The sequence below is a fragment of the Eumetopias jubatus genome, unplaced genomic scaffold, assembly GCF_037043125.1.
Source record: "Eumetopias jubatus isolate StellerSeaLion01/CBP00866 unplaced genomic scaffold, mEumJub1_p1.0 scaffold_8, whole genome shotgun sequence".
Classification (NCBI taxonomy): domain Eukaryota; kingdom Metazoa; phylum Chordata; class Mammalia; order Carnivora; family Otariidae; genus Eumetopias; species Eumetopias jubatus.
The window spans coordinates 33,413,810-33,436,704 of record NW_028274814.1 but is presented as its reverse complement, the minus strand read 5'-3'; positions in this window follow the sequence as shown (position 1 = coordinate 33,436,704).

The following is a 22,895-nucleotide window of genomic DNA, read 5'->3' as shown; positions in this document are numbered from 1 at the left end:
CAAAATGATTGTTCAAAATGATCACTTTTCTTAAAGAGTTTTCAAGATTAATCTAAACAATATTACTATACTGTTCAAAATACAATAAAAGACTATTTAAATGTGATTCTATTCTTGTGGCTCATAAGAAAACAGAATATAGGTAATGTACTAAGGAAAAGCTGGCAAGAGTTATTACAAGTAATAATGAGAAGAAAGGAACATTTTGAAGATTGCCAAAGTCAGTCTTTGTTTCTGCTATGGAATTTTGAGGAATGTGAGTTTATATGCATTTTTAAAAAATGAGATAACTATTTCCGTTAGCAAAATATCACCTTTTAGGTACCATGTGACCTATCCATTTATGAGAATTTTAAAGTGCAGTAGCCTTCCGGCACTGCCCCTAATTTCAGAAAGCATGGCGAAGAGGATGAATACTCTGGAGGCCCTGACAGCCTTTTTTGAATAACAAAAGACAGTTAAAAAAAAGACAGTTAAGATTCTAAAAGTTCTAAGATATTATTAATAACCACTTTTCCCCAACTGTCATCCCCATAGGCATGATAGCATGATTACTTGTTTTATTTGAATCGATCAATGTTTTTCTATTTAATAAAAATGGGTAGAGACTTGTCTGTTCACTGTTATTTCCCAGGACGCTCAGCATGTCATGATGTATTCTCTGTTGAATTCATTTAATCACGCAAAGGAAGACGTCTAAGTTCTCGATGATTAGATGTTTAGTAGTTTTGCTACTGTGGAGATGACATATTGCCAAGTTGGTGGAGATGTAAAGGCTAGAAAGGATGTGGAGTGCATAGGTGGGGCCAGACAAGGAGGAATGTAGTCTGGATGAGAAAGAAGACAAGCAGCATTAAAACGACCTGATGCCAATGCCTTTGGTCTAAGAGGATACTGAGCCAGATTGTCCACACTGCGGAGAAAGAAAAATTCACCTCCTGTGTTCATTCATTCACGTAACAAATAATTGTCCAGTGACTAGTGCTACAAGTCATGCCCTGCTCTAGCTTTTGGAATGTACCATGAGACAAAGTTTCCAGGCCAATGGACCTTTCATGTTGGTGGGGAAAATCAGAGAACAATAAATATAAGTAAATTATGCAGGATGTCAGAAGATCGAAGATGCTGTAGAAAGTAAAAGTGATATAAAGCAGAACAAAGGGGATGGTGCATGGTTTATAGTATTAAATAGGGAGTGAAGTCCAGCCTTATTAAAATTCAGTTACTTAAACAAGATTCAAAGAAGATGAGGGGCTTAGCCAAGGGAACAGGAAGGGAAGCCTTCCAGAGAGAAGAAACCACCAAGACATGCAACCCAAAGGGAGAACATGCCTGGAATGTTTGGGGAACTGCCTCAAATCCAGTGTTATTGGAGTGGGGAGGAGCAGAAAATAATGTCAGTAAATGAGGAGCCAGGTCATGTAAGGTATTCTAAGCCATTGTATGAACTTTGCTTTTCCTGGGAAGGCATTGCCAAAATATTTCCTACATGATTGAATATTGGTGCAAGAGAGAGGAGAAGTCAGGCTTGAGTAGAGGGTTTTATCTCTAGCAACTGGAAAGACAGATGTAGCTGGCATCAGTAGAAAGGAAGAAGGCTTACTTCTTGGTAGGGCAGGGTGTATTTTATCAGGGAGCAGAGCAGGTGTTCACTCAAATCCACAAGAGTGGATTTGAACATCTTGCATTTGACATGTCTGTCAGACAACCGAATGGAAATATTGAATATGTGGTTTGATATTTGGCTTTGAACTTCCAAATATTATCTCTTTCTCTATCTCAGATATCTCTATCCCTGTCTCCATCAGCTCCATCTCCATCATCCCCATTTCTGTCATCTCCATTTCCATCATCTCCATCATATCCATCATCTCCATCTACTCCACCATCTCATCTCCATCAACTCTACGATCTCCATATCCATCACCTCCATGTCCATACTCTCCCATCTCCATCATCTCCATCCCATCATCTCCATCACCTCCATCTCCATCAACTCCACCATCTCCATCCCCATCATCTCCACCATTTCCATCTTCATCATCTCCATGTCCATCCTCTCCATCACCTCCATGTCCATCAACTCCACCATCTCCATCATCTCCATCTCCACGTCCACTATCTCCATCTCCATGTCCATCAACTCGACCATCTCCATCATCTCCATTTCCATCTCCACCATCTCCATCATCTCCATCTCCATCATCCCCATCTCTGTCATCTTCATCTCATCATCTCCATCTCCATGTCCATCAGCTCTACCATCTCCATCATCCCTATCTCCATCATATCCAACATCTCCATCTCCATCGGCTCTGTCTCAATTTCCATCATCCCCATCTCCATGTCCATCAATTCCACCATCTCCATCATCTCCACTTCCAACTTCATCATCTCCACCTCCATGTCCCTCAGCTCCACCATCCCCATCATCCCTATCTCCATCATATCCAACATCTCCATCTCCATCGGCTCTGTCTCAATTTCCATCATCCCCATCTCCATGTCCATCAATTCCACCATCTCCATCATCTCCACTTCCAACTTCATCATCTCCACCTCCATGTCCCTCAGCTCCACCATCCCCATCATCCCTCTCTCCATCACCTCCATCATCCCCATCTCTGTCATCTTCATCTCATCATCTCCATCTCCATGTTCATCACCTCCATAATTTCCATCTCCATCATCTCTGTCTCCATTATTTCCATTATCTCCATCTCCATCATCTGTCTTCATTTCCGTCATCTCCATTATCTCCATCTCCATCATCCCTATCTTTATTATCTCTATTTTCATTATCTCTGTCCCCATGTCCATCATGTCCATCTTGATCACGTCTATCTTCATCATCCCTATCTCCATCAGCTCCATCATCTCTAGCATCCCCATCTCCGTCAGCTCCATCTTTAGCTCTAGCCCTAGCTCTGGATCTGGATCCACATTTAGATCCAATCTAGCTCTATATTAAGAATATAGATTCCATCCATAGCTATGAGACTGGATGAGATCATCAACAAAATGAGTGGACAGAAAAGAGAAAAGGACCAAATCTGGTGTTGGGACACTCCAGGGTTACAAAGTCAGTGATAAAGGAAACAGAAAAGAGGACAAAGAAAGAATAAGTAGTGGGTAAGAGCATGTACCAGTTAGGGTATGATTAGAAAAGCAGAAGAATTAGGACTGGTATAAAATATGGAATTTGTTATAGACATTTGATTGTTCAGAATCATGGGAGCTGGGTAAGCAGTTGACTGCCTCTTGCTGGGCTTACTTGAGGAGTGCGAGAAGCTGAGGGAGAGGAGGTGCAGGCTTTCCTCAGGCCACCCCCACAACCTCCCAGCAAGGTGCACAGCAGAACAGCCCCAGCTCTGCCTCTACCCCACACCAACCTTCTGGAAGCAAAAGGGACATGCCTGTTGCTTTGTTGCTTCCCTCCAAGTCTGGCACAAAATATTGTGTGGCTCAATCTGTCAGCACTGTGAAGGACGGGATTTCAGGGACTGGAGTTCCAGCTTGGCTAAACTGACTCAGTACAAGTTAACCACCAAGACAAACAAGAAGCTGTGGTGACCTGGAAGCAAAGTAAATGAAAGTAAATAAAATGACTTAAGGAAGAGAAAATGGCCACGTATTTCAAAGTTTCCTGCTAAGTAAGATGAAGATTGAGCATTGGTCAATTTGACAATAGGTTCAGATCAAAAGTGGAGTGGATTTGAAAGACAAAGGGAGGAGAGCACTTGGGGGCTGACTTAGAGACCACATCATGCAGATATTCTCCACAAAAGAGAGAAAGAGAGAGAGAGGAGAAAGTGGGGAATTAGCCAGGGAAATGGAATAGGATTTTTTTTAAAGAAGGGAAAAATAGCAACATTTTAAAAGTTGATGGGAAGAAACCAGAAAATTTTTTTAGAAATGAAAACTAAAATTTGATATGTGTGAGAATGGCTGCATAATATCCTCTAGCAGGCAGAACAGGGATGCAGTCTGTTGCATGGCGGTGGGGTGGGCTACAGAGAAGCACTGGACGTCCCAGTGGTGAGTAGGAAGGTGGAAAGGGCGCACACCAAGGAGCCAATGTGCTGTCTGGGCTGTTCCTCATCTATTTGCTGCAGTGGAAGCTGGAAGCACAGGGAGGCGAAGGGGGTGTGGAGGTTGGAGGTTAGAGAGGGGATGAGCAGTGAAGTAATTCTTCAGTCGGGAGACTGAACGGACCCAGCATTTTAGCACGATTGCCGGGCCACTGAAAGGACTCACCGAAGGTTCATGGTTGTAGTCTACAAAATAAAGTTTCCCTTGAGCCTCGTTTTTTTTTTAATTAATTTTATTATGTTATGTTAATCACCATACATCACATCATTAGTTTCTGATGTAATGTTCCATGATTCATTGTTTGTGCATAACACCCAGTGCTCCACGCAGAACGTGCCCTCTTTAATACCCATCACCAGGCTAACCCATCCCCCCACCCCCTCCCCTCCAGAACCCTCAGTTTGTTTCTCAGAGTCCATAGTCTCTCATGGTTTGTCTCCCCTTCTGATGTCCCCCCCTTTAGAGCCTCGTTTTTAATTACTGAGAAGTGTTACTTTGCCGCAAATTTGCATCCCTTCAGAAACTCTTGGACTGGATGGCACCAGCAGCAAAACGCCATGCTTGGTGGACAGAGGCCAGGTCCCCTGACCATTACTGACATCGGGCTCTGGGTAGTAGGGGCTCAGGTTTAATAACAGGCCCATAATAAAACTCATAACCTAAATTTGAAAGCTCTCAAAATCACTTAGTAAGGTGGAAATGTAAGTGCAATTCTAATTATAAACTATGCAGAGAGATTAACGTACCTCATCAAATAATTTTTTTAGAGTAAGTTTGAACCAGAGCCTTAGTCCACCGATCTTCCTGCTGTGGCCTCTTTATTGGTGCTGCAAGGCTTGCAGAGCTGGGGGTTTACACATTCATTAAGCAGCCTGCAAAGGGCAGCGCTCAACGCATACCGTGCACACACTGGGATGAATCACTCCTTGGCACCAACTACATCACAGCCATATGCAGCTCATCTTATTTCACTTTTTTTGTATTTCTCCAGGCCACCCACGGAGTTTTATTCTTTTTGCCAAGTTACACCCCTATGCTTGGTTTAGAAACAAGACACAATATTACACTTCTGTTTTCACACTTAAAACACAGTAGAATAACATTGATTCCTGATCTCTCTTCAATTATATTTTTAGGAGCAAATAATTTGGGAATTGGGAAGGCCCTGAGGAAGGAGATAATAGAATTGTTATTCAAATGGGTATGTTCATGCTCCGCAGTGTTTGAGGACAACAGAACTCGTGTCCGGTGATCTTGTTTCTGCTACCGGCTCTGTCTTACCAGCCCCAGTGTGTCTCCCGTGAAGTGGGGCAGAGCCTGTCTTCGGGGCAGGAGCACCGGACGGGCGGAAGGGCGTGGCACCAGTGTGTGTGGAGTGTGGAGGTCCATGGGGATGTGCACACAAGCTGAGACATCAGGACACTTTATTCTGAGAATAGTTCTCCAGAAAGTAAGTTGTATGGGAACCCAGATGACTTGCCTAGAAAGTTAAATCCATTCACCGAGTTCCCAGGGGGTCAGGGACAGTTGGCTTTAGGAGGGATTGATGCCATGGTTACCCCCACCAGTGCCTTTTTAGCCAAATCAAATGCCACTACCAGCGTTGGAGCCACATGTTTACTCGTAATTCCAGAGAACTGAAAGTAAAATTCAGTCTTCTAACTCCTCCATCCTCTGTCAGCCTTCTGCATCGATATGTTTTTGATTTGTAAGTGTGTGACCAAAATCCTAACACTTGACTCGAAGTCATAAAAACTAGGATAGGCCAGAAGGTATGATTTTGAATCTGAATTAGTTCCAGTCTCCCCCCACCCCCATTTATTTGTTCTGAATATGAACTTCCTGTCCCATCGCCACCGACACGTCCTCTCAGCTACTTTGACTCCCACATTAGTGCTCACTGACCATCTGAGAAGAGCCGTCACAGAAGGGGCGGACACCAGGGTGGAACAGGCTGGTCTTCTGAAGGCCAGACCCTTTGGAGAGCTAACACCCAATAAAAGAACCAACAGCAGACACACGTGGAAAAACTCCTGTCTGCCGGGATGACCGTGAGATCCGAAACACACTAGTGGTGTGTAGGGAATGGTCACTCCTGAAAAGAGCACAAAGTAGGACAGCCCTCGGAGAGTTTAGGAAAGGGCCTCATCCAGCTCTTTGTCTTGCTGGTCTATGCCTGTCATAATGTCTCGGCACCAGCGGTCCATGATGACCTTATTGCTTACACATAGACAGCATCCGGTCGGCAGCACACTTTTTATTTATACTCTAAGGAATAAGCCAGGGAAGGGCCAGGGTGCAGTGTATACCCTTGACAGGCAGAGGTCAGGTGGTGGGAGGTCACCCCAACAAAATGATACCGATGGGAGGCGATGAATGCCGGATATCATTAGCATGAAGTTATAATCCTCAGATTTAGGAGACCCAATCAGACCCAGGTTCTGTGTATGCCTTCCGAATTTTCTGGGCTACAAACGATACAGGAAACCAGAGGCCAGTTATCCCTGGACTCAGGCATCTGAAACTATTTGTGCTCAATATCAGCTGAGGTTTACCTTGTACCTGTGTTTGTGGCAAAATAACATGCAGGAACATGGTAATTTATTTAGTCAGAGGTGATAAGCAGCCAACATCATGTGCTTAAAATGATTCTAACCAACATTGTCATAAATTTGTGTGGTGGCAGATGGTAACTGTGCTTCTTGTGGTGAACATTTCATAATGTATATAGTTGTTGAATCACTATGTTGTACATCTGAAACTAATACAACATTGTATGTCCACTGTACCTCACATTAAAAAGACCAAAACCATTCCAACATCATCTCTGAGGCCCCCAACTCAGATCCCTGTAGGGTCACCTTGATCTTCAGGGTTTTCACTAGCTTGGGGGCCCTCAATCAGGAAGGCATCACAGAAAGAATGTGCTACTAGCTACATTCTAAATTAAGAAGAACTTAGTCTCCAAACATGTGAGTTTATCATGCAGCTAAAGGGACACTGGTAATTAATTTATCCTGTGACTAATGACTACGGCTTTTGCACCAATTCAAGCTGATCTTTAGAGTTCAGGGTAGTCGATTATTTCTTACACATAAAAGAATTTCTTATTAAGCCTTTATTTACCTGCTTTGCACAGCAGTGAATCCCAGTGAGATGCTAACAGTCTTCTGTCCAGTGCTCCATGGTATCTGGGTGCATGTAGATAGCATCGTTAGATCACTGGGAAAAGCAAATAATGAAATTATTGCCATGGGGGAAGAGCATATGTCTGATATCATTGCAATTCCCAAGTTTTGTGAGTAGGGAAATGAGTATTATATGCAGAAAAGTGGAAAGAGACCCTTGAGAACGTGCACATTCCTCAGCCCCAGGAACTGTTCTAGAACTTAACATCCATTCTTTGCAGATCTCACTCTGTTCTAGCGTCAAGCTGACACCAAAGATTAGCTAAAGAATACTTGGGGGGCGCCTGGGTGGCTCAGATGGTTAAGCGTCTGCCTTCAGCTCAGGTCATGATCCCGGGGTCCTGGGATCGAGTCCCGCATCAGGCTCCCTGCTCCTTGGGAGCCTGCTTCTCCCTCTGCTTCTCTCTCTCTCTCCCTCTGTCTCTCATGAATAAATAAATAAAATCTTTAAAAAAAAAAGAATACTTGGGATATAAACCAGGTGTCCTATCAGTGAATACAAATCTGCTGTTGCATGTCTTTCCTTTACATTAATGCTCCAAATGCCACTCTTTCCGAGTTTCTCCCTACTTGATTAAACTCTAGTCATCTGCAAGAATTCTGCTCAGGACTAATCCCCGCAAGTCTCCCCAGGGAAATGTGTGGCTCCCTGCTGGCTGCATCCACCATTCACAGGGAAAGCCTGATGCTCTCCAGCTCAGATTCCACACTGGGTCCTAAGACTGGTCACCAGAGAAAGTTCCTGCCACATTATTATCACCTTCACTTGGAGAGTTTCCTTTCTCTATCTCTTCCCTGTGGCAATCTGCAAGTCACCTTTTAAGGGAGGAAAAGAATGATTCTGTCCTGTACATATACTCACCCCAAGAAACCCAGAGTTGCTTCTAAACTCTAACGAGTTAAAAAAATAAATACACCGAGTTCCCATATTTCAATTTCAGGTAGCACTCATGGACAGAGCGTGAAGGTGGACCTGCCTCTAGTCTCAGTTTTGTCTTATACGTGGAATCACCTGCTCCCCTAAGATGTGTAGACATGAGGTGGCATCAAAACCAGTCTGGCGTCTGTTTGTTTGTGGCAGTTACTACGTGCTGTCCTTCACTGTGAGCTGTGCTTGTGAGGAGTCCATCCATGACCATCAGATGTGAATTTATAGTTCTGAGCATCAGTGAGGATCACTGAGGATCACAATCCTGATTCTACCTATTATTTTCTGGTGAGAATTCTCTGATTCTTGTTCACATTAATATATGGAATAAGCTATGTGGGAGAGGGCTTGGATGATGCCTTGGTCCTCATCGATATGCAAGTCAGATGCATAAGAAAGTGAGCCACAAGTCCATTGTGCATCAACAACATCAGGTCAGAATCTGTGAGACATCCATTATTATGGATCATGTATTAATTATGTATTACATACTATGTTGGGTTTTTTCTTTCTTGCTGTTATAAATGTACAACATGTATCTTTTGCAATGCTATTTAAAGGTAATGCACTGCCGGGCGCCTGGGTGGCTCAGTTGATTAAGCGACTGCCTTCGGCTCGGGTCATGGTCCCGGAGTCCCGGGATCAAGTCCCGCATCGGGCTCCCTGCTTGGCGGGGAGTCTGCTTCTCCCTCTGACCCTCTTCCCTCTCGTGCTCTCTCTCTCAAATAAATAAAAAAAATTAAAGGTAATGCATTGCCTATAACGATTGTCTGGGACTTTGACTCAGTGTCGTACAGAAGTACCTCAGTAGGGAGGGGTGGTGACTTAATTGTCATGGGAAAAGGTGGGAAAGGGACAGAAGGGAAATTAATATGTAAAAGGCTCTCTTGTCCAGGGGAACCTGAAGTGTGCCATGATCTACTTTGAATAACGGTTTCAGAGTAGTGCAAATACATTTGAGGGGTGTGAGAAAGGGGTCTTCGAGCTCAGTGCTCCCGTGTGGGTTTCCAAGAACAAACTGTGTAACTGAGAGCCACATTCTTGTTGCAAGTGGACGGGGACGCACTGGGTGTGAGCTTAGCTCTGAGCCAACCCAGGGGCAGCAGGTCATTCCGCCTGGCGGAAAGTATTTGAGAAAATATTTCATCGTCGTTACTCGTAGTGATTATGTCAGGTAGCGATATCAGTTAATTGGTTACTTTGTAATACACAAATTACATCAAATAATTAGAGAACATTAAAGAAAACTAAATAATGTAGGTCAGCCATGGTGGTAGGAACTAGGGAATTGTTCTTTTCTCTGTGTAAGTGGTCATCACATCCGTTTAAGAGACTCTCACCTACTTCAAAGTTCTCTTTCACGTCTGCAACTTGCTGACCCAAATTAAAACTTCCAGTGTCTGCAAGATTCGGCTCTTCTTATGAGGCATCTCCGGGGAAGAAGTAAGAAGTGTTTCTATTATGTCCCACTTAACATATATATAAAGCAAAGTAAAAAAGATGCCTCCCGAGGGGGATGAAATGATGTGGGCCTGTGAAATCCTTCCCAGCCACAGGTGAAAGAGCAGGTGCGTGGTCCGGGGCTCTATCTTCCAGGGAATTCTGACAACAATGGGAATATATGTTCAGCTCCTCTCTTCCAGGATTACGTTTTAGTACAGATTCACCTACCAATATATTATTTCCTTAAGGAAGCTCTTGAAGAGATCTATTATTGCGATTTTATTCCGTAACATTGAAGCTATGCAAAATACCTCTTCTGTTCTTGCTTCGTTTTGCTTTGTTTCTGAGGGCTCCTTGATTTAGGTGACATGCGTCTCAGTGATCTGCAAACAGGTCTTTCTAAAGTTTCAAGTATTTATTTTTCTTAGCTAAATTGGCTTCATTTTGCCAAATTATTCTAAGTGTTCACTGTATGTAGTCACTGGGTTTGTCTATTCACACACGTATGTATCAGCTGGTACCCGTAACTCACTTTTACAAGACTGCGTATTTCTCTGTTCTCCCCCATTCCTGGATTATTACACCTGCTTTGTGTCTAGGAGTTAATTTACTTTTTTGTTAGAAACAAGGGAGTCCTGAAGATACTACTTTTCATGCTTACAGCAATTCCACGTCTACTTGTAGCTCTGTTTGTCAAGTTTAATTAATTCTTTAATCCTGGTGCTGCTTTTGTTTTACTAGCTAATATCTTGAACCGTTTTTAAATGGGTATAGATGTACTCTGTTTGTTGACATGCTTAAGTGCCTCTTCTAAGCTGTTCTTACAAAGCTACTGACAAATTTAAGACATTATTAGACTAGAAAATACTTTTTCCTGAGGAATCCAAATGCATTTTAATACAGCTATAACATGTTCACATGTTTTGTGTGAAGGGAGCATAAGGAAGTGATATCCATAATTTATGGGGGGAAATATTTATGCTGTCCAGTGGTAAGACTTTCTTCAAAATTCACCAAATGGCAGGTGTTTCCCCCCCCGCCCCTTGGTTACTCCAGGTTTTTCTTTTGTGTTGGGTTAACTTCGTACCACTTTTCCGCTACACTGGTGATAATCAGCGTGCCCTCTTTAAGGGTCGGGTCCTGTGATATGTTAGTCCATACCCGGAGAAGCACACAGCCCAGTCATGTTGATAGATGTGTTCAAGAAGCCAGCCATGACGGCCGTCACTGTCTTCAGTGTCCCCGAAAGGATTGACAGCCACCCTCCCCCTGAACACGGGGTCCATGCCAGTCTTATGGCCTATTTCTGTGTTTCCGCCAGGCCCCCGCTCCGACCCAGAGGCCCCCCACCCCTGCCATTCTGCTGACACCCTTCTCTCTTATTTCTGGTGCCCCATGGGTATCGTCTCTTTACCAACGTCACCCACACCCGGGGCCTTCCCCACGCGGTGCCTCTTTCCTTGCCCGCCTCTCATCAGGCACAGCGCACAGTGCGCACCCTTCCTGTGGGAAAATTTATTTTCTGTCATTCTTTACCCCCCTTCCTTGGATCATCAACACATTGGCCGCACATTTATCACTTTTAAAAGCAGTACAAATAGATAAAGTTAACCACATCTTGTTTGCTTTCTTAAAGTTCCCTACTAACTGGCTGGGCAATTCATTCCTTTGCTTACTCATTCATTTATTCATCAGTCAGTAGTTACTTGCTGATGGCCCTTTCTGTGCCATCCGCGGGGCTGAGTGGGCAGGAGCTCAGCATCCATGCCTGTAATGGGGGTGGCATGAAGTGGACGCAGAACGGGATTTGTTTCCTGGGCGTGGGTCTGGTAGTGTAATTCACTCTCAAATCTGCTTGTGCAGGGATTTTCAAGTAAGATATGGTCCCTTTTGACTTGTTGGTTCTAAGCTTTGGACATACATTTATGGGGCACATCTCCATTTGTGGTTAATTGAGAGAAACCTGAGCCCTGGGAAGAGCAGGTGGGTGTGAAGGTGTTGCTTAGTCCAGAAGGAGCAGAGACCCCACTTTGCTGTAAGCACTAAACTACATTGGGAAATTTTAGCTGTCAGTGTATCAGTTTGGCCCAAAGGAAACTCTGACGGCAGGTACCTGCAGAGTAGGCTGAGTCACACAGGCCCTCAAACTGAACAAAAAGTACACCGTGTTCCACAGGATCTACACAGTTGCCCCTGCTGTGAACTCTGTACAGTGTGAAACACTTGTTACAGTTAGTGAACACGAACCGTCATGCTGTTACTAACACAAGTCCATACTCCACATTAGGGCTCCCTCTTTGGGCTGTGCATTCTAGGGATTTTTTCCAGATGCATTTGTCATGTATCCAACGTGATGATATCATGCAGAATTAGTTGTACCGCTCTAAACACCCTGTGCCGTCCACCTAGTCATTTCCACCTCTACCACCAGTCCTTGGCAAATGTGCGTTTCAGGTTCTTCCATGTCTTTTTGTGGCATGATAGCTCGTTCCTTTTCAGCACTGGATCATATTCCATTGTCTGGATGGACCACAGTTTATTTATCCATCACCTGCTGGAGGACATCTTGATTGCTTCCAAGTTTTGCCAAAGAGAGGTAAAGCTGTTACAAACATCTGTGTGTAAGTTTTTGTATGGACACACCACACTCCTTTGGGACTGCTGGATTGTATGTTAAGAATAAATTTAGTTTTGTAAGAACCTGTCAAACTGTCTTCCAAAACGTCCACACCATTCTGCGCCCCACCAGCAGTGAGTGGGCCTTCGTCCTGCTCCACATCCTCGTCAGCATTTGGTGGTGCCAGTGCTTTGGATGTGAGCCATCCTAAGAGGTGTGTGTGACGGTATCTTGTTTTAATTTGCATTTCCCCAATGGTACATGACATGGAGTATTTTTATATGCTTATTTGCCATCTGTATATCCTCTCTAGGGAGGATCTGTTAAGGGTCTTGACTGACAGTGCCTTGTTTTTAAACTATGGCTCTGACAGCTAAGCCTCATGTCAGAATTCTGATCAACAAAAGGCTTAAGAATTAATGCCATTGGAGGGTGCCTGGGTGGCTCAGTTGGTTAAGCCGAGTGCCTTCAGCTCAAGTCATGATCCTGGAGTCCTGGGATCGAGTCCCACATCGGGCTCCCTGCTCAGCAGGGAGTCTGCTTCTCCCTCTGACCCTCCCCCCCTCATGCTCTCTCTCTCTCTCTCTCTCAAATAAATAAAATCTTTAAAAAAAAAGAATTAATGCCGTTGGAGAAGGCCATTGGAGAAGGCACTGGAGGCATCCAGTCATGTCCCTGGGCCTCAGATACCTACAAGTACCCCACGGCTTAGTCTCCCCGCCAGAAAAGCAGGGGGAGGTGCTGACAGTTAATGGCCAGCGACCAAGGGACTTGGTGCATGGCTGTGAAAGCCCCGTGCTCTTCTCTTGGTGGGTGGCCCTGAGCCCAGCGGTCTGGATGGAGGTCCGTGCTTCCCCACCTGGACAGAGTCCACTTCCCCAGCAGTGACTCGTTGAGGATGTGCCCTGATACTGGCTGTCTCTACTCCCGTTGTGACTTCCTGGGCTTTGCTAATCCCCATCAGGGCTGTGTCCCGCCTTCCATCTTTGTCTGAGGGCCCACCTCTGGGGGCATCTGCACTAACAGAGCCTTCACACTCACACCATAAAAGCACACTTCTGTTTCCTTACTGTTGTGGATCAGCCAGGCAGACAGATCTCCATGAGTGTGTGGTTTGTTCAGGGATTCTCTCATAAATCAATATCACAGGAACCTTAATCATGTTTACTGCTCGCTCCATATGCCCTTCATTATGGCTAAATCTTTCTTGGACGGACTTCTATTAGCACACACATTACTGACTGGGTAGGAGCCACATTCCTACCTCCCAAGGCAATAGGAGAAGCACATTCTCTTGAGGGTCTTTGAGGGGCCTTGGCTGCAGCCCTGCTGGGGTCCCTGTTCCCATGTGCTTCATCTTTGTGCTTCTTATGAGGAACCAGCCATGTCGGCTTGGGGCCCATCCTCCGTTAGTGGGACCACACTTGGATTATATCTGCTACCACCGTATTTAGAATGACGTCACATTGTGAGGTCCTGGGGCTACGACTTCAACATGTTTTTGGAGGGACACAATCCAACCCATGGCACATGGTAAAAAATAGAGGAAATAGAAAAAGTCATGAACATTGAGTTAGATGACGTGTAAGTACTGAAGATGTCACATACCATGATGACCGTGGTTGACACTGCTGTATGGTGTGTTCGCGTATTGCTCAGATAGTAGGTCCTAAAGTTCTCATCACAGGGAAAAACACTTTTTTTTCTTTTAACTAGACTCACTGTGCTCATCGTTTGACACTATATGCGAGTCCAGTCACCAGGCTGTACAAGGTACGAAGTGCTATGTGTCAATTCTGTCTCAACACAACTGAAATGAGAAAACAGTTCTTTTGCAAGAAAAGATCCACTAACAAGATTGCTAGGTGGAAAATACATTTTGACTAATGTTTCCTTATTACTGAGTATCAAAACTGTTTTTTTTCCATAGAGTATTTTGACAAATGATTCAAAAGCTATGTATCCATTCACATTCTATATACTATGTATCTTAAAAGTTATATTTAAACAGGACTATATTTCAAATTTTGAAAAGCATTTCTTTTTTGAAGGGGGGGAAGGGGCAGAGGGAGAGAATCTTAAGCAGGCTCCCTGGTGAGTGCAGAGCCCAGTGTGGGGCTCGATCTCACAACCCTGAGATCATGAGCTGAGCCAAAACCAAGAGTTGGACCCTCAACTGACTGAGCAACCCAGGCTCCCATGGAAAGCATTTTTTTTTTTACTACAAAATTCTACACTAGTAGATATAAATTGTATTTTATAAAATTATTTACAATGTTGGGCTAATTTAAATACCATACACAATGCTGTTTGGTTATTTACCATTAGGTAACTTTTTCTCAAATTGTCTTTTCCTTAAAGTCAAATTGATAAATAATTGTAATTCTTATTATTTGTCTTTGTCCCTTTCTTTTTTCTTATTTAGGGTCCTGTTTACTGAAGATATTGTTGTATTAGTTATTACTAGTATTTCTTATGCAATGGCTTAGAAATCTCATAGTAGAATAGTCCACATTAGGGAATAGAAAGTTCTTTATTTTCTAGGAAAAATTTGAGGAGTTGGAATAAAAGCCCACAGGTTTTGAAATTTGTATAAATAAATTCCTCCTGGGACAAACTGAAAAAATAAAAAAGCTTTCACTAAACTCTGGTGCCACAGTGCTCACATGCACACAGAACCTATGTGGTATTTGTAATTTTCTTTATATTTAAAAAGAAAATGTGACAGATCTTTGTGAATTTTTTTTAATTGAAAGCTCTTTAAATAGCCCCTGGCAAATGTTTAGCTCAGCGGCCTTAATTCTGATTTCTCAGTTAATATTAAAAAAACAAATATCTTTACAACTAGAGAGCCCTTGTTTTCCAATGTTTAGAAATCCAAGCAATGCAGTGTTTTTGTTTTTCTTGTAGTTAAATTCTTGTACAAATGCCTGTCCTTAAGCGTCCGTGCAGATCCCCCACATGACTGAGCTGAGCTATTCCTGTTCTCTGCGAGTGCAGCAGAGAGAGGAGCCTGTCACTCACGCAGGGGGTCAGGATTGTCCCCCCTGCTGTTTGCAGGGGACACAATCCTTTGGTGTTTGCAGTCTACACTGGTTGTCACACACGACCAGGTGATACAGACCTGGAAAGTGGAGTGCCATGCTGTGTGCTTGTGGAAGGAACTCTGTGATTGCCTTTGGGTTTGATTTAGAGCGGTGGCGTGGTGTGAGAGCAGGACGCTGACTGGGCGCCAAGTGGACCGTGCCACCTGGGCTCAGCCGTTTTGCTGGACCCACGACTCTGGGCAAATTCCTCAACCTCCTTGCATCCGTTTCTTCATCTGGAAATGAGGCTGGCAATATATGATTTTGTGAGTGTTTTGTAAGAATGAAATAAGGATGCACATGTTATCACCTAAAACGCTCTTGTAAAATTGCTCGGTATTATTGTTTGCCCTCACTGGGTCAGAGTAGAGTGCAGCAGGCGACGACACCCTGCTCTTTCCACATCAGTGTCTGCCTTCGTAGAGAAAGGATTCATACGTGAATCTGAGCAGAAGGGATTGAAAATGCCATACATTTCATAGCCAACGAACTCCTTCGTCAAAATGGCTATGTCACAAGCACAGCAGTTGGTAGTTTGTGTTCTCTAGGTATCTTTAAGCAGTTAGTGTTCCTGAGTGAAGTCCATTGGAACTGACAGAGAGGAGAGCAGTCAGCTCTTTACATGTGATGACTGGGTTGTTGAGTATAAAGCCAGAGGCTCCAACTACTTTGAGAAATGTATCATCTAAACTGTTTTTAATTGAAAGTATTCAATGTGTGCTGCATCGTTCTAGAACGTACGGTCTACAGTCGGCACATGTAAAGGAAGGTGCTGACAAATTGACACAATTTTATATTTGGGGGAGTTTCTGAAATATTACTCTAGTAGGAAAAAATCTGAAACAAAGTAACAAGCGATGTGGATAGAGTGGAGTTTATGACACTTGACTTGTATTCATAAGTAAGGGAATTCAGATGGAATTGTGTGAAATTATTTATGCCATAAGCTCTGGTTTTGGCTATGGATACATTTTTCTATAGGGTTGAAGGCAGCAGAGGATGGCAAATGTCAGGAAAAGGTCAGGATTTTGGAAAGCCGTAAGGACATCTGACGTGGCTGGTATAATTCAGTATATTGGAGCTGAAGTCAGGATCAGAATCAGTCCACCCACCGGCAAATAGCCTCAGTCAGGGCTTGGGCAGACGGTGAGGCTGAGGCGTGTGCTTTATCAAATGAGCCCTGTTTTCTACAATGAGTTGGCTCTTCAGAAATAAGTGGAGTGGTCAAGAGAAAAAAGTGGGCAGGATAGGAATAAATGGAGTTCTTTAGTACCAAGGTCAAGGGGGGCTTTGTGGGTGAAGAAGATGCTGGAAATATATCTGTCCTCCAACTCACGTGGACCTGAGCTCTCTAGGGCACATGGGGCAAAGCGGGGGGAGTCGTAAGCATTCAAGAGCAGTCCATCCTGTTTGTAGGGTCTTAATGTATGACTGTCGATTAGCCAGCAGCTGATTGATCCAGCAATTTTTCTGAAGCTAGGACCAGCTAAATATCCACTTACATTGGAGAGAAAAACAGAGACAGAAAAAAAGAATAAAAGTCTCCCCTTCATGTATTCTTTACCTCCCATGTCGTCTCACTCATAAGGTGCTCTGGGAGCGTTGTGGTTACTTATTTACAGACATATTCATGAATGTTGAACTGCGTTTGGGTCTGCCAGTCTGATGCCCAAGTGAAGAGTCCTTTAAAGGCACTCAGCAACAAGTATCTCAAGGTTATGCCCTACCCTGTTTTCCCCTTTATGTCGTTTGTAACAACTATGGTCTCTGACATTTAGTTAATTAAATGTGCCCACAGTATCTGACTTGGCTGTGCAATTCCTCCGAGAATGTAATTTTTAAAGGTGGCAAGAAGAATGGTTAACCTTGATGAGTCAGTTAGCCACGGCAGAGTGCTATTCAAGAGAAGGGAAAAAAAATTAGAATGCACGTGCGATGTGCAGAAAGCCCCCAGACACAGGGTGGCTGTGGAATACTTATGATGTGTGTGACGTTTCAAAACGTGGATGGCAGGAGGAATCACACGAGTACGCGGTTCCAGAAGCTGCCCCGTGGCAGCCAGGGACCTCTGAACATGTTAATTTAATTTATTAAAGTTTTACGAAGGATTTCTACATGACGTTTTCGTTATGGCTGTTTGAAGAGTTCCCTTTGACATCGTGTTTAATCTTTTTAAAAAATTTGGTTTGGCAGTTTTTATTATGAGTTTATAAAAGTCAGGCAATGCCTGGGAGTTCATCCTGATTTCCAATATTCGGATCAAGCTAGGCAACATTTCCTGAGGAGAGACTGAAGCAGTGTCAGATGCCCCGAGGATGGATGACGGGCCGGTGGCGAGAACGTTAACTCAGAGACGTGAGTCGTCAAGAGACAATCTCTGTGTCAGACGGAGGGGTGGGTGCAGGAGTTTTGGAAGCAGAGAGTGGGTCTGGGCATGTTTGGGTGGTTTCTCACGGGCCAGGCCCTGAGTGTCTGATTTTTGGACGCCAGTCCTGTCTGAAATCTCATCTGCTTTGGTGTGGAGTCTTACAAACCCTCAGAGGATGGGGTGGCCTGCAGTCGCTGTCCGTACCCTTATTATATCACTTAACTTCATTGCGCTTCTCGTATGCTTTCGTGATTCCACTGGTTCTGGAAGGAGGGGTAACTGTGGGGACCCTTCCAGCACGAACACTGGGGCTGCTTCCAAGTGAGTCTGCAGCAAATGAGACAGGGACTAATAACCAGCTTTTTAAGTTGCAGAGTGAAAAAGATGGTCCAGTATCTGTCCTCACGTAGAAGAGGGTGGTCTACAATGGGGCCGAGGCAGGTGGTACCATTGAAATGCCTACCGAGACCAGGGTTGCAGGGGGTCTGTCCTAGTGGGGTCTTGACCGATTCTGACTTTCCTGTTCATCTGAGCTGATGGGAATCACTGTGGGGTTTAGAGCAGAGGTGTGATCTTGCAAGGCGGTGGCCACTGTGTGGAGAGCAGCCCTGACTGTGCCAACGAGGAGAAGCGGTTCCAGACAGGCCAGGACAACCCCCGACTCCACTGCCGTGTGGTTGGAAGGAGGTTTGTAGTTCTGGAAAGGTCAGGGGAATAATTTAAATGTACAGAAAGTAGCATCTTCTGGTGGATTGGGCATGGGTGGGACAGAAAGAGACAATTCACAAATGTCCCCCAAAGTTTTTGGCTGGAACAGTTGGAAGAAGGGAGTGGTCAACAGCCCACAGGGGGGATGGTGGTGCGCCAAGTCTGGTGTGGGTCCAGGGAGGTCATGCTCATTGCCGAACATGTTAACTTGCAAAATACAGAGTCGGCTAGGCAACTGGCCATATGAGGCTGGATTGGGGGAGAATTTTTACTCCTGGGGGAGTGCATCTGGCATCTTGGCTCAGAGCTGAGGAGTGTGGCTCCTGCCTGAGTGTGGTTCTTCAGGCCTGACCAGAGGCTGTCGCAAGGGCCTCACGTGGCAGGCCTCACAGTGCAGGGAAGCCGCCTCCGCACACGGCCTGGTGCTCAGACAAAGCCCTGCAGCATGTGGAGGGAGGGGGCAGCCCTCCTGGCCTAGTTCCTCTGTCCCGAGGCCTCCATAGCACGGCCTTTGACAGAAGCTTTCCTTAGCTGCCCATGCCAAGCCCCGAGCGGGAGGGGGGGTGTCCTGAGGACCTGCTCTGCACACCCACCCAGGACCCCGTCTGAGCCCACCACTGGCGTTTCCGTCTCTCTCCCCCAGCTTCCAGTCCCATGAAACTCCAGGAGCCTGCTTGCTCCTTCCGTGCGGAGATGTCTGATCCACACTCAGAGCCGTTTGTTGGGGAAAAACGGGCCGGGCTGGAGGGAGGCGAGCCTTCTCTGGTTTGACCTCTTGTGGATACTGTCCAGCAGATGAGTAAAGCCTTCGCTCTTACGTTCGTCGTACCTTGCGGCCTTAACCAGCTACTCTAACACCTAGCAGCTTAGCTCTTGACAAGACTGCACGAGATGCCAAAGTAGTGAACAGAGGAAGGAAGGAGGGAGGGAGGGAAGGGGGGGGGGAAGGCTCGAAGAGCCCTGGGCCCAGCACAGGCTCCGTTCTCAGAGGGTGAGTTCAGGTGGCCTGGTGGTATCTTGGGCACTGAATGAAGAAAACACATTCAGGAGGAAAAATCATGATCTCTGTAAAATGCCGCTGGAATGACAGAGAAGATTATGGATGCAGAATTACCACTGGGCATGGTAATAGGGCATCACCCATGACCTGAAGGAGATCTGATTCTTCGAGATGATGCTCTTGGAGAGCAGGTTGGACTGGCGTAGGAAGAACAGAGGAGGCGTCATGAATAGTTGGTGCAGGCAGCTCTGAGCTTTCTGCTCAGGAAGCAGAGCCACGAAATGGGGTCGGAGGTACTGGAGGAAGGGAAGCCAAGACTTTTTTTGAGGATGGAGAAATAATGTCTTGTTTCATGTGGGGGTGAATGACCCTAGAGAGGGGGGAGTAATGATGTGGAGGAAGTGGGGCACTCCTATGGCCATGACCCTGAGTGGGAAAGACCAGCTGAGACGCATTCTGGATAGGAAGGCTGTGTTCCTGTGTCGCAGGCAGAGGAAGGGGTGTGAGGCCCCTGGGCAGAACAGGTGTGGGGAGGCCATGGAAACTGTGCTAGCAGCTGCTGATGGTGGGCAAGGTGGAACTCGGTGTTTAAGAAGTGGCACTTGTGGAGAATTTCAAATGTTCTTCTTCTAAGCATTACCCTATTACTGTGCTGGTTAGTTACCCTAAAAATCACCATACATAACTGCAGGCTGCCCTATAGCTCAGGTAGGTGTGCCCCTTACACTCATGTTCTCAGTCTAGGTGGAATAGCAAGGGTCCCCATGAGGGGAAGGATTTTTACAGGTACTGAGTGACACTAGACAGTCCCACGAAGATAACCTTCCGTGCCTATGAAAGAACTGTTCCCTAGAGGGTGAAACTTTGGCTTTTGGAGCACAGGTCAGGGTTCCCGGCTGTGCTGGGAGGCAGCCTGGTTGTGAGTCTTGGCTGCTCCTTGTACATGAACCCAGAGGCTCAGGCTATCACTTGCTAACACACTTTCATTGGTAGTTAGTAGCTCTGTCATGTTTCTGTCTCTGTGCTTTTTGGCAGAGACTAAGGAACATTATAAAGTTGAGTTTGCATTATGTATTCACTGCTAATTTGGCACCAGAATCTGTAGCACTGGTGTTATTTAACACAGAATGCTATTTACAGAATTCTTTAAAGTGGCCTCAAATCGCGTGTTTCTTGAGCAGTAGGACACAAAGAACAAAAAGAAAAAAAATAGAGCACACATTCTTCAAGTAAAATTCCATAAAGATTTCTGATAAAAGGAATTTTATTTTAAAAACAAGACTTGTACTCATGTGTTATCTCAATCATCCGGCTGGCCATCTTTGAAAATTACAGATTTCAAATGCATTTGTGTGTGTGTGTGTGTGTGTGTGTGTGTGTGTGTGTGTGTGTTCTACAAAGGGCTGAATCTAAAGTGATACACTAAAATATTGTTTAAAAATGTGTTAGCTGTTCAAAGGCAAAGCTTGACCTGAAATTATTTTCTAGCGCTCAAAGCAATTAGAGCATTAGATATCAATCAATCTTTAGTATATATTTAATGATTTTATCACGTGTTCTCTTGCAAGAAACATCACTTGACAATAATAATTTTGGACAATGAACTTTGTAGTCCGGTGAGTTATTACAAATACATTTTAGACTAGCAGTGATGAGAACCTGGGTGTGGGGACAGGCCGAGTTGCTGGAGTTTGGGAGCAGCTGAAGGAAAAAGTGGAGAAACCAAAGAAAGAATCTGGCCAGAAGTGTTGGAACAACTTGAATGTGAAGGAGTGAGAGAGCAATGCGAGCATCGGGTACCATATTGATGAAGGTGATGCCTGGACTTTTTATCCCTAGTGCCGGTCAAGTATGTCAGAAATGTTAATTCACAGCTTTGAAATTCGGAAGAATACATATTGTTTGGCACAGTGTTAAAGGGAGAATTATAACAGAGGGGGAAATGAGAATGAAGGTCAAAACATGACTAAATCAGTATTAAAACTTCATTAGGAAAGATTTCTGTTTCTGGTGACAGGGCAGAGTATGTATCCCGAAGAAGACCTACAATCACTCACTTCTGTGTGTATCACAACAAAAGGACTGTCAGCTGGTATCTGAGGAGTAAGTGCAGTCAGAGGCTGACACTGCCTTTAGGGTAAATATTCACAACACACAGACATTTGAAGATATCTGATATGAACGATAATCAGATTCAAGGCTTGTACTCAAATTTGACTTGGGAGAAGGACTTGGGGAGTCTGAGATCTTTAAGTTGAGACACTCAAAATAATTTATGTCCTCAGTGAAAGGATGAGGTGGAAACAGTCACCCTGCCAACAAAAGTCACCTTTGAGGGAATGCGTTGTCACTTAGGAATCTGGGTCGAATCAATAATACTAAAGTTATGTTGTCTTCAAAATCTCCTTCCTATTATGATAGAACCTACATTTAGTTCCGAAATCCAGACATTCTGCACGAATCAAACCTCTGTTCATTGTTCTAAAATTGCTAAGTCATCTACACATAAACAGAAATCATAATAGGAGGTAAAATACTTAAGACATTTACCCCAATCAATTAAAAGTATTTTGTTAGCAAACAGTTGTTTGTTGGGTAGGAAAGTGGTCTCTCAGCTTCAGAAAAATTCAAGGGGCATATTCCTGTGAGGATACTTGATACTTTCTCAAAATGTCTACACATGGTTGTGATGATCAACCAGTTTTATTTTTAATGTAACTCAGAACATTTCTCATATGTCATCATGCTGATAAAGTTTTGAGTTTAAGATATGTGCACATATTTTTTCTATAAAAAATTAGCCAAAAAAGATATTAAAAGGAAAAATATTTTATAAAGTTTTGAAACTAACATAAAGGCATTCTACTGAAATAACATTCAATAGGAAGATATTCTGCCAGTTTTGTCTGTTGCAAAATTTCTTAACTGTGGGTCAACTTTGGCTTGGGTCAGAAGCTCAAATTTAGGGGTGTCTGGGTGGCTCAGTTGGTTAAGCATCTGCCTTCGGCTCAGGTCTTGATCCCAAGGTCCTGGGATCAAGCCCCATGTCAGGCTCTCTGCTCAGTGGGGAGTCTTCTCCCTCTCTCTCTGCCTGCCACTCCCCTTGCTTGTACTCTCTGTCAAATAATTAAAATCTTAAAAAAAAATAAAAGCTCAAATTTATACTATCCACATAGCTTCAGTCAGTGATTATTCAGTGAAAGAGAAACCACCACTTCAGGTATTGCATGCAGAGGAAATGCAATGCAGAGAATGATATGTTACTCAGAGATTTATAAACTATCGGACAATACCACTGTCGCTGTGGCCAGGGAAGCAGAGAGAAATGGCATTTCTCAGAGCCCATGATTCCCAGATCCATGAGCTGCTGAGGCTGCTGTGGGACTGATGGGCCACTTCTGTGCAGGTGTCAAGGAGCAATCCCACTAGCACTGCAGGAACCGAAGGGATTGCAGTCCCTTATGA